The 13,288-nt window shown below is 43.7% G+C and overlaps 1 long non-coding RNA gene across 1 annotated transcript in view; it reads left to right on the forward strand.

Moving 5' to 3' along the window:
* Positions 1-4,129: 4,129 nt before the first annotated feature.
* The window catches only part of LOC132681234 (uncharacterized), a 52,721-nt gene continuing 43,562 nt past the window's right edge, over positions 4,130-13,288 (forward strand). Inside the window, exons 1-2 of the long non-coding RNA XR_013554054.1 lie at positions 4,130-4,229; positions 5,519-5,598. This is a non-coding gene — a long non-coding RNA (uncharacterized LOC132681234). The remainder of the gene's footprint in view (positions 4,230-5,518; positions 5,599-13,288) is intronic.

The raw sequence follows: 13,288 nt of genomic DNA on the forward strand, positions 1-13,288 counted from the left end.
GTGGGACTCAAACCCAGGAACCATGAGATCATGACCTGAGCTGAAGTCGGACACTCAACCAACTGAGCCGCCCAGGCACCCCTCTCTGACTTTTTAATGCTGTCTTCAGCTTGGGAGGAGACCCTGAGGAGTTGGAGAGGACCCAAAAGAAAAGGTTCATTCACATGGAGTGAACAAAGCAAAGACAGTAAGGGGCACTAGGCAACATCCCACATTCACCGACTCCTGGCTTTGAACTCAATGCACTGACCTTGAAGGCAGTGGGAATCATGCCTTTCAAGCAAGCTGGGAGGGCATTTGGGTGCTGGTACCCATGGTAGGGCTCAAGGCTGGCCATGGAGCTCCGGGCCAGTGGTTTCTCAGAACTATAATTTCCCAAATTGGTAAAATTTTAAAAAGAAGTGGGAGGGTGGGAGACATACACAGGATAGTCAGCTTTTAATTTTGCCAAATGACAGATTAATCAAAACCAAACACAAAAATCCTAGCATCTTCTGTCATACATTTTTCATAATAGGACTTTTTGACCCCAAATGAGTGCTAAAAGCATAATCTCCGTATAATGAACAGTCTTTCCCCCCAAATGAGTTAGTAATCTTACACCATCACATACATATGATTATAATTATATATATGTATATAATTATCCTTGTTTTTCTCATATCACTCTAGACTTGTGAAAATTTCATCACAGATGAGTCACTACTCCCGCCTTCCCTCTGCTAGGTGCCTACCCCTGCAGGACTTGGGTTGAAAGGTATATTATTTCATGAGCTCCTGGCAAGCAAGAAGACAGAGGACCCCCCCCCCCCACCCCAAAGGAAGTCTGCAATCTCTGTGGGGAGGTGAGGGTGTGGTGGTGAGGGATGTTTCATCACTCACTGTGATGAAAATTCAGGGTGGTTTGAGAGGGAGGCACCCCATCTCAGGCGCTTGCCTGAAACAGTCTGGAACAGCCCACGTGTTCCTCTTTCTGTGCCACCTACTCCACTGTTTTCTCTTATCCACCTCCCCCTTCTTCCTGCTCCTACCAGCACAATGATTCATAGAGCGGTACTTATACTAAATGCGTTAAGTCATTAAAAAATTCTCCACCATCTTGGTCCTCGCCTTTAAAATTCAGATATTAAAGAATGTACAGCTTGCTTGGAGACAAGGATAAGCCAGAATTATCTTCTGTGGTTGCAAAGCCTGCAACTTCTATTCATCATCTTTATGCGTCTGTTATGTCAGTGGAGTGTAGCCATAATCCCAGAATGGTTACTGCATACACAAAATAATTTAGTTTCGGAAGGGATTACCTCAACCCACAGCTCTGTTCTTATTAGCAGATGTGGGAAGCTAAAAATGCTAATGACGAGAAAATTGGAATAGACTGGGACTCTCTCAGGTATTTGCAGGTGTTGTAACGTGAACAATGTAATCAGTTAAATGTAAAGAAACCGGAAAATAACTTCTGTCCGCAATTTTTGAGTCTTGGTGGATAAAACTGGGGAAAGCTGCTGGAAGTTTGAGCAGGAAAGTCTGTGGCTTTGGTGGCTACAGAAAGCAACAGAGTGCACCTGGGTTTGGTGGGCCCATGGTGTCTTGGAGTCTATGGAGAATCAGAAAAAGCCCTCCCACCCCAGCACCTTGGAGGGCTGGATTTAACACAACTCCCAGTTGAAATCAGAGAAGGAAAGCATCTCCTTTCTTTCTCTCTCTCCCCTCCAAGCCCCACATTTTTAGGTCAGAATTAACATCAAATTTTCACTTTGTTTAAAAGTAGAAATAGTTCAAGCCTTTTTGCTAGCAACCTTGAATTAAGAGATGGTAATTGGCGGTCTTCCCACTCCCACTCAAGCCTAGTTCATCTTATTTAAAACCCTAATTTGCTTCTTTGGAGGCCAAGAGGCATGAAACGCAGTCACTCGATGCTGTTTCCCATCAATATCCTAAGGCAGCAACTGAGGGGCAGACGACCACAGTCTCACTTGGGGCTGGGCTGGGAACAGGAGACATAAAGGAGCCCGGTAGCTGAGCAGTAGAGGTGGAGCTCTTTGAGATGAGATTTAGGTTAGGGGCATGGCAGCAATTCATAAGGAATGCCAGGACATTCCTGTAAATGGGACAGGATGGAAAAAATTGTATTTACCAGAAATCTTTACAGGGAGAGAGTTGGAAGGACTCATTCGATGAGCTGCTTCATGTTGAAACTATGGGGCTTGTTCAAGTAAGTCATACACGGCTTTTGTTTACCTGAGAAGAACACGCAAGTTGGGGTCAGAGCTGAACTGCTTAGACCAATAGAGAAGAGGCAGAATGCTACCACCAGAAAGCCTCCCTATTAACCCTTCTGCCACATAAAGCTGCTAACTCAGCTTCTTCTGTAAATATATACCCAATAAACCTTCCACTGGTTTGAGGAGATTTCAAACTGCTGAGGACATTGCAGGTCTAAGAGAACTTGGCTGGGCATTGTGTTGGTGGGGTGAAAGCAGAGCCCATTGAGTCCTTAGAACGGCTGCTAGTTCATGGCCAGGGTCTGTGGGGAGGGGATCTGACTGTGCCAGATCAAAACGAGCCATAGAACATGCTGTTCCAGGGCACAGACTAGTAGATGAAAGTCACATGCCAGTGGCCAGACCACATGGGCCTGAAAACTGCCCTCTTTACACAGGGGAGAAATATTCCAAGTTCTTTAATGTGTGAATGGGCACCCCAGCAGCTTCTCCAAGATTATGTTTGTATTAGTCAGGGTTCTCCAGAGAAATAGAACCAACAGATTAGATAGATATAGATATATATACAGATAGAGACAGAGATGAGATTTATTATAGGAATTTGCTCATGCAATTATGGACTCTAAGAAGTCTCATGATCTACTGTCTTCAAGCTGGAGAACCAAGAAAGCCAGGGGTATAATTCAGTATGAGTCCAAACGCTTGAGAACAAGGAGCATCAGTGTCCAAGGGCAGGAGGAGATGGATGTCTTAGTTCAAGCAGAGAGAGCAACTTTGTCTTTATCTGTTTTTTGTTCTATTAAAGCCCTCAATGAATTAGATGATGCCCACTTATGTTGGTGAGGGCTATCTTCTTTACTCTGTCTACCGATTTAAAAGCTAATCTCCTCCAGAAATACCCTTACAGATACACCAGCTCTCTGGGCCTCCCTTTGCCCAGACAGACCGCCACATCAAATTAACCATCACAATGATGATATGAGCTTAAAACTCTGTTATTTCCCCAGTGTGCCTGTCTGGATTCTCATGAGTTGCTGCCAGGTGAATGGTAGGGCCAGGGAAGGGTAGTCTTCATTCTGGGGGGGAGGGGGGGTTGCTTTCCTCAGATGATAAGACCTAAGAAGTAAGGGCTATGACCCAGTCTGCTTGTCCAACACAAACTCTGTGCACCAGGGCCTAGCCAGGTGCTGAGAATATGATGATGGAGAGATGGACATTCTCCCTGACTGAATTCATGGTTGGGCACCAGAGCAGACAGAGTTAATGACAACAGAGTCTGGTATGCACAATTGGGAGGTGGGGTAGGGAAATTCTCTGCCAACAGTGGGGGGCTATGCCACCCTCTCCCTCAATCACCAGCAATCAGGGGTGTGGTTTAAAAATTCTTGAACAATTTGATAGAATAAATGTTCAAAGGAATTAATTTGAATTAAAAGTAGTTATTATGGCAGCGTGTGGCATGACTCCATTGGCAGGAACACATGGGAGGGAAGGGAAGAGGGAATTTTTTGGAGAAAGAGGAAAGAGCCAGAGGGTGGTAGCTCTTAAATGCCTGGCTAGAAGATCTAGTCTTTACCCTACGCATGAACCATTACTGGTTAACCTTTGAGGACAAAAGCCATGTGTACTCTGTATCCCTTTTTACCCAGCATGATGTGGGCAAGGCTTCAATTTGTCCTCTGACATCTACTTTCTCCCATTCCACAGGTGTTAGACCTGCAGAGACTACTTTTCCCAGCTTCCCTGACAGCCAGGTGTGGCTATGAGGCTGAGTTCTCACCAATTATAAGATAAAGTGAAGTGTGTAACTTCCAGACCACATCCTTGAAAGGGAAGCTTTTCTTCCTTTCTACAGACAGAGCACAGACAGCGTGGGACTGAGTCAGTTTGTTTTCTGCACACACCAAGGGACAGTAGAGCAACAAGGAGAAAGGAATCTGGGTCCCTGAGTGGCTTCAAGGAACACAGTTAACCATCCAGGCCTTGACCACCCGCTGCTGCAGACAGGTACGTGGGAGAGAAATGAACTTCTGTCTTACTTAGGCCATAGTATTTGGGGTCTGTTACAGCAGATTAATTGTACCTGACCTATTACATTAGGACTCAATATGTTGTCCAAATGTACTATTAAATTATTTTTCAGAAACTCATAAAGGAAAAAAATTCATAAATGGCTGCAGAAATCAAGATCAAGCAAATGAAGAAAGCAAAGCCTATTTATCAGAGATTATTAAAGCAGCAGAGTCAGCCGCTGTCACATACGTTTTAGTAGAGACTCAAAGGCAGGCAGAGGAGTGGGAAAGCTTTAGAGTGGAGGAAAGGGAAGGCTTATGGTGCACCTGCTTGGAGGCCGGTGCCATGGGGAAGCTGGAGGCTGGCTAACTAGGAGTGGGGCATCCTGTATGATTGGTTAAAGGTGCATATTTGACTTTCTCTAGTCCTAAGTTGAAAGCAGGGACAAGGATTAGGGAATCTGGAAGTTATTAACCAAGCTCTGGCCATCTGTGGCTGACTGTTAAAGAAGTTATTGATTAGCTTTCTGGATTGTCACAAGAGATGGCAACCTGGCTTCTCACAAGCCTCATGTACAGCAGACTGGCTTCCAGGCTGTTTACTATACATAAGGGGATTGGTTTCCTAGGCAGGTTGCTGAAAGTTGTGGGTAGGGTTCTCTTTTTAGGTATGGTCTGGCCACTGTCCATTTGCATATTCAGTCTCTCATGGCTAATGAGCATAGCCTTAACACAGAGGGGAAATGGCGGTGGGGGTGGGGGGTAGCACCTTAAAATAATCTCATTGGCACAGAAAAGTGTAACTAAAGAGAAAATTTCCTATGTCCCTGATGGATCGAGAGTGCACTACTGGGCTATGCTGAGAACTGGCCAAATCACAGCAATTAAAAGAGAGGCCTCAGAGTTGAGGAACAGGGGCTCTGTGACCCAGGCTGACCAGTGACAGGATTTCTGTGGTACTCACAGCCAAATGGCATTAGGACTTGAGTTACTCCCGACACTTGCTTGAAAAGAACTGGTGGTTGGCTTCGATGCTGTCATATCCCCTGGGGCTCAAGCTAAGGGATGAGGCTCCCGGCCACCCTCCTCGCCCATCCTCGACCCCCAGAAGCCCAATGAGTCCCAGAGCACACTTTGTGGATTAGACAGACCGGTGGTCACAGAAGAAATGTGCTTTTCTTAGCACAAAGCCAGTCGTGAGCAGGACCAGACGCATGAGGAGGCCCCTAATTGCCTGCAGATGTCTGAACGACACCCAACTGGCAGGCCTGTGCTCTCTTTCAGATCTGGTTTCCATTCCTGTGGCGTGTGAGACGAGGGGACCCTTCTTCAGGGATTCGTGGGCAGTGTGCCGAGAGCTCGATGTGAGCAGTTTTCCTGATTGGGGAACACCTCTCCTTCTGGTAATGGGGCTGCAGACATTTGAACTCCTGCACTTCAGTTTCCAAGAACATCGAGTGTTGATCTTTGCAGGAGACAAGCACTGCTTTATGCTTTGTTCTCTCTGTGGTTACTCACCCCCAGCACTGTGGGCCTTCTTTTCCCCAGGCTTCCCGGGGGCCCCAAGAACTTCAGGCGATCTCAGAAGAGTCTGGGCAAGGAGTGCAGCTGGCTGTCCTGAGGCAGGCTCTCGAGTTTCCAAAAGGGAATTGCACATTTCCTAAAGGGAACTCTTGGTTCTCTCTAAAATCCTGCCTACTTCCCTCAGTCTCTCTTATTCCTATAACCATCTACTCAGAGAATCAAGCCCCAAACCTAAAAGCCATCCTTGAGTCTTTCCCTTCCCTCACCTCCACTGTCAGGTAGTCCTATCATGGTTCCTTTCAAAGTGTATCAGGAAGAGATTTACTTGATCTAGTCCCTCCTACCCACACATTTGCTCTCCTATAATCCATTCTCTTCAACAGTACCAAGAATAATTCTCTCATTCTCTCAAAGTGTGTACTACACCCTCTTCTTCCTTCACACTGGTTTTCTCTCCCCTTTTCAGGATCTTTCTTAGCCTGAAATATTCCTACCTTTCTCATGTCTAGCGTCTACACATTTTTTCAGGTCATCTTAAATTTCCTCTTCTCAGAAGTCTCCAATCACTCTGTCTAACTGAGTCCCTGCTGCCTTTCTCTCTCCCCCTTTATTTTTTAACAGCAGATTTTATGGTTGTTTATTGTCCACTGTCTATCCCCTGCTTGCCTGTAAGATCTTGTTTGATACCTGTTTCTGGTGCCTAGCACAAATTGGTTTTCTTTAAATCTTGAGTAAATGGATAGATGGATAGATGGATAGATTGGTAGATGGCTGGTCTTTTTTGGGCTTCATAAAGGTTACTTGAGTCTAATTCCCAGAGCTGAGCCAAACTGAGTCTTGCCTTATTCTGTAAACTCTGCCACGTGTCAATTCAATTCGATTCAATTCAATTCAATAAATATTTATGAAATGCCTACAATGTGCTAGTCCCTGGAGATACACAATCATGAACAAGACAGATATAGACCTTATGGGAAAGAGGGGTGGGACAGAATTAAATATGCAATTGTAGTCTAGAATAGTGCCATCTATAATTATGATGTGAGAAGTGGAGGGTGCTGCCAGAGCACACAAAAGAAGCATCTGAATGTAGTCTGGGGAGTTCAGGGGAAGGACAGACAGACCTCCTGAGCACTGTAATGCTACCTTTCCTAATCTTCTTGAGTGTTTGAGAAAGTGGAATAGTGAAATCTGATTCTGACAAGACTTAAGTTTTGAGTGCCTGCCACTAATCAAGCATTGTTTCTAGGCACTGTACACACAAAGTCTCTTCTCCCTACAACGATCTTGCCAGGTAGGTATAATTATTGCCATGTTACAAATGTGGAAACTGTAAAAGCAAGCACTATGCCCAAAGCTATTGTTTTAGAACAGATCCCCTAAGAAATCAACCGAGGTAGAGATCTATATACAGGGGTGCTCCTGGAAACACCACCTGCAAGGACTTGAAGGCAGTGGGGTTAGGCCAAGGGAGAAGCTGAACAGCGAAGCAGGTACAACAATGGCTTTGATTGATACCACAAATGCTCTGGAGCTGGGAGGGCCCCTCAGAGTTCTGAAATTAGATATTAGGTGGGCTTTAAACCCCTAAGTTGACTAGTAATTGGACCCAGGCCATCCCTGGGATGAGGGTATAACCTGGGGTGTGGTAGCCTCCTTCAGCAGAGGGCAATTCCTTGAGGTGGGGAGTAGATTGTTAACTGCTAGCAGCTGGGAAAAATGAGTGCCTTGGTCCTAACCCTATCACCCCTGCAGCCACCCAGATCCTCCACAGTAGCTGGGCTACTGTGTCGATGTGTCCCAGGGCTCAGTCCTAGAACCTCTTCTCTTCCCTGTCTACCATCACTCGTCAGTGCTATCAGTGATTCCCACAATTTTAAATACCATTTACATGATCCCACATTTATATCCTCAGTTTAGGTCTCTCTTGTGTGCTTCAGACTCCTATGCCACAGTTTATTCATCATCTTCGCCGAACAATTCCAAAAGTGAACTCCTGATTCTGCCCTTCCCTGCCATCAGTTCCTCCTACATCCTTCCTGTCTCAGTTGATGGCACCTCCACTCTTCCAGTTGCTCAAGCCAAAAACCTTGGGCTCCCTCTTGAATATTCTTCTCTGAGACTTCATTCAATCCATCAGGAAATCCTTTAAAATATACCCCACAGCACCTCCCCATTTCGCTCACGGTAAGTACTTGCAATGGCCTGATCACCCCTCATCGCCTTTAGCCACTTATTTCCTACCACTCCCACCCACCCCATTCCATCCAGACGTGCTGGCCTCCCTGTTGTTACTTGAAGTGACCTCAGGACCTTCCCGTGGAACCCTACTCCCCACACATTTTGACAGCTCTCTCCTTCACCCCCTTCAAGTCTTTGCCCAACGGTCCTCTGCTCAGTGAAGCTTCCCTGAACACACTAAATTGCACTCTCCATTCACGGTCCCTACTTGATTTTATCCTCAGCACCCATCACCTTCTAACCTACTATGTCATTTAATTAATTTTTTATTTATTACCAGTCTCCCCCCAGCTAAATGTAAACTTCCCCAAAGCAAGGACTTTTCTGCTTTGTTCACCATTGTCTCCTTGGGGTCTAGAACAGTGCCCACCACCTAGCGGACATTCAGAAAGCATTGTTGACTGGACAGTGATGCACTCACTGTTCATCAACACTGGCATTCAGAAGTGGGTCGATCTTGTTCCAAAAGCCTGTTCTTGCCACCACACCACACCACACCTTTCTTGCATAATCAAACCCCTTTAAGACATATGTAATGCCACAGAGTGACCAAAAGCAATTCTTGGCCCTGCACGAGGTCACACAGACTACTCGGCCAGGGTCTATATATCAGAAGGGGTTTCAGTCAGGCTTTGTTTACCGGGTGAAAAGAATTTCTCAGGATACTTCATAGGCGAAAATCTGGCCCCCAGCCCCTTGTGACAGGGAAGTGATGGTGTCAGGGCTTCTGGAGTCCTCTCTGAGTGAAACAGGTGCAAGATTCTGACTTGCTAAGTGATTCACAAGGCTTTCTGTGGTTGCTTAGGTTAAGGTGGGGAAACCCTGAGCTGCACCCTTGTACAACAGTCCTCAAACCTTCTCATAAATCAGGCCCAGGCCTGCATGTCTGCTCAGGCTCTGACCAATTTATCTATATATTCTGATGCTATTCAGAATTTGTTGTTAAAAGAAAGCTGGGGACAAGAAAATTTGCGACATTTCTTTTAATGACAGCAACATGTAAGTGAGTCTCTCTTCTTCTTTTTTTTCCTTTGTGTGAGAGAGAGGTCTTCATTTTACTCCAGCCTGCATCTCTCCCTGGTGGCTTACACCTGGTCAGAGTCACTTATCTGTGGTATCTCCCTGGCATTGAAGGTATCTGAGTTCCCCTTCTACTGACAAAAATATAATGATTCTAAGAAATAGAATTCTCCCCGTAAATAATGATATCCAATGGGTGGTGGTGGGAGAGGGAAGCAACAGCTTTTATATTTGAGAACGAAGAAACAGAGTTTATATGATCTATATAAACTCATTCTGTTAGACTTTAAGCTGTATTAATTTTGTTGCATTCATTTCTTAAAGGTCATACATTATTCTTACAAGATCTCTAAACTTAAAAGAATACTTTTTCCATGATGTAAAGGAGATGGGAGGAACTTCCTGCAATAAGGAGAATCTGAGCTGCTGTAGATATGACCCCTCCCACAATATATATAATTCCCTTCTTGAGTGCCGGAAACAAAGAAAAACCAGTGCCATGCATGTGAGCTGGTGTGGAGGGAGCCCAAGGGTGTTTTGGACAAAGACATAGATTTAGGGGTAGGAGACAAGGCTGGGGGTCTGTGCAAAGCAGGGAACCTAAAGGTAACATTCTGTTCCATCTTAAAGAGCCTTAAAGAGGAGCCCTTCTGTTCAAATGATTAAGGCAATGCAAGAAGAAATAGAAGCCATTAAAAAAAAAAAAAAGAACAGTGTGTTTGAAACAGGCATGTTTGAAAAAGAACAGAGCTTTGCTTGCCTTAAACAACCTCCTCTACTACATGAATACTCACACTTCTCTGAGCCAGTACAAGAAGAGATGAGTCTATTTTTAGAGCCAATAAAGTGCATATTGATCATTCCGATCTTGAGATTTCAGATCTCAACATTTACTGACCGCCTATTTCATGGTAGGCACTGATAGTCCCTGCCTGCTAGGTCTCTCATGACCACCTGGCCTTGGGAAGCAAATGGCCATGCTGGCCCCTCTGTATAGTCCCTAATACTGGCCAGATGCTCAAAGTGGTGCTACCTGTACTGGGCCACAAGAATTTCCCAGAACATGAGAAAGACTGTACTTTATACTTCCAGCCCAGGGTGCCCATGGCAAAGTCCAGATGGAAACATCACGGTCTTATTTAGTGGGAGAATTTTTTTTAAAAATGAAATTCTTAGTATCAAAAACTATTTTACTGGTGACAGGGGAAGAGATTTGAGGAAGGTATTCTTAGTATAACAGTTCTCAATGAGTATACATTGAATTAAATTATAACTCAGTGTTTGTGCTGCCCTATCTCTGCTGTGTTATACCAGGATATTCTGACATTTGGGATAAAAAGAGGCTTGGCAGGAACCAAGGCATTTATAATGGGAAAAACAGAACATTTTCTTTTCATGAAGGATAAAACTTCATCACATGTTCTCCAGATCAGATTTTCTGACATGTGCCCTTTAATCCAGTTCTTTTTTAGGGACAGGGAGGACGTTAAGGATGAGGGTGGATAGACCTCTTTGTCCTATTCTTAGCAAAATGATAGTCCCCTTGGAATGAACAGCTTTTGTACTTCAAAAACATTTAAGACCATTGTCCCTCACAAGGTATAGCAAACACATTAAACAATATGATCTTGGAAGTGTCACCTCTCCAAGGCTTTCTGCTTTGTGGGTGGAGACCTGATATTCTTGACAGTCTGTGGATTCCTCTGTCCTCCTGGAGAAAAGTAAGGGAAAGGGGGTGGTTTCTATAGCTGGGAAAGCCCAGAGTCTTCAGGGAAAGCATTGCACAGGTATCTTGGAATCCAGGATAAAGCTGTTTTATTCATGTCAACTGCCTTTGTGACCAATGCCAACTGTTCTAGTCTACAGGATCTGTGTGGGGAAGGTAAGGGGGCTGGACAGCAGGGTCAGAGTGTTGAAGTCTATTCCTTCGGTTGGCTAAGGTTTTCTTTTTCAAGCAGGGGAAAAAGCCATCTTAATTTTGAGAACCACTAATGGTATGATCATTCTTATTTTTGGTGTGTACAAGTTACATACATACACATATATACATATACTATTATGTATTAGTTTCTGAAATCAATGTTATTTTTCTGATGTTAAGACAACTGGACTTCAATCACTCATTCTACCATTTCACAGGTGGAAAACAGATCATCACTCTCTTTTATGAAGCAGATGAACACTAACCTCCATTCCCCAACCCACGACTTTGCCCCTAGTTTGTTCTCTCACTCAGCTCAACTTTGTCTTGTCACTGTTTGGAATGGTGCTTAGGCTTTGTGAGATGCATTCCTCTCTCCAACTCATAAAGCATTAAAATAGAAGTTTTCCTTTGCTCCTTGGGCCATTCTCAAAGGGAAGCTTTTTAAATAGTCCTTCTACAGAAGTCACCAAAAAAAACAGAAAACAGGAAATTAAATGAATTACCAAGAAAGTCTGCATATGATTCTAACTTTGCTTTTCCAACTAACGAAGATAATATACCCTGAATATAACATAAAACTACAGAACAATAAAATAACTTCCATGGGTCACATTTTTGCCTATAATTTAGTATCAGGATTTATAATGCAAATATTATTTTTTTCTCTCAACACTTGAGGGAAGAAAGTGACATTTTCTTTTCTCTTAAAGAAACTAGGAATTTGTATTTTGTTTCTATCACTGGAATGAGCTTTTAAAAACTATCTTGTGACCCTGTTGAATAGATTCTAAGTGTCTGTGATTTTCAGAATAAAATGTACATAATAGCAAGAGCAAATAGAAATCTGTTTTAACCAAACCACAGTTATCCAAATGCTGCTGTTTGATCCAAACACGCCGTGTTTTTCAAAGCTACAGGCACGTGCACACACACTAACAACAAAATCCCCAATCCCACATAGATCTCAATTGGAAGCGTTTTGATTTATGGTAAAAGTAAGCCCCCAACCCCCTCACCCCAAACAGGGAATGATTCAAACCAGCATCTCAGGGAAAGGTAACTGATCAACTCTGAGACTTCTACTAACAAGTGTACTTCAGGGGATACCAAGGCCATTGCAGACTCCATCATGGGATTGGGGCCCTTTAGACACTAGTATCTCTGTCCACATTAGGAATCCTTCCATCAGCTGTGGAAGTCCACGGCAGTCTCCCCCATGCCTTTTCGAGCAAGCCCATTTATTACTTTCTGTTTATAGGCTGAGAGAAGCCCAGCACCAGCCTGTCATCAGCAGGCACATCCCTGCCTCCCGATCACCGGCTGTGCAGGAAAACAGGGCTAGGGGTGGGCAGAAAGCTAGGTTTTGCTATTACTTAAGACATGCATTGGGGAAGCTCCCTGAATCCACTGTCTTCCATTCCTAGAGCTCTCCTTGTATGGTGTCAAGTAAGTGTTGCCCTAGTATGGCCATCCAGAATTAAACATGACCAGCTTCATTAAAGAGTTTTCTACAAGAGAAGCTAACTTGGCTTTGCCAACTATGGTCACTAGATCCTTGACTAAAACTGTTTGTTGGATTCTACCCAGTCTAGGTTTTTTTCCAATAAGGAGATGGTCTTTTAACTCAGGACTTAATAACTAAAATAACTAAGATGGAGTTTGCCTACCAGTTGGAAAGAGAAATGTTCAGAGTTTTTCTAAACTATTAAAATAGCTCATGGGGTGGAATGCTATGTAGCAATGAAGAATCATATTCTAGGCCATATATATCATATATAGGCAATTTGTTGGCCTATGAAGATGTTTACGCTATATTACTGAGTATAATACACAACAGAAGTACAAAATGATCCACTGTATAAAAAGTAAATTACTTACATTCTGTAGCTCAGACTTCTTCTTAGCACCTTCCAGTTTCTAAGCTCTTTGGCTTCCCTGATTCTTCTTTCTCCCAGCCTGGGGACCCTTCATTTAATCTGGGAAGAAAGTTCAGGAAAGACAACTTATTATCACTGAGCCTTAGTCTTCCGGATATTTCATTCTTGGTGTATAAGCACCATTCTCGAATTCTTTAAAAAATAAAATCCTATTTCCCTTACACAGAGGGCTAATTCAAACCAAGGTTTTCTTAGCTCATTAATGAAGGAACTGGCAGCAAGACAAAAAGCTTGAAATTTTGAGAAACAGAGATTATATAGTTAGTGAGAAATGGAATCCTGAAATAAGATTATTAAAAAGATACTAAAAAAGCTAATGCCCTACACATAAGAGTTAGGTTTTATCTTCTTTATTTTCCAGCCTCCTCCCCAGCCCTTAAATATATCATCACACCTTATCATTTTTCT

The sequence above is a fragment of the Panthera onca genome, chromosome A1 (assembly GCF_046562875.1).
Source record: "Panthera onca isolate mPanOnc1 chromosome A1, mPanOnc1 haplotype 2, whole genome shotgun sequence".
NCBI classification, from domain to species: Eukaryota; Metazoa; Chordata; class Mammalia; order Carnivora; family Felidae; genus Panthera; species Panthera onca.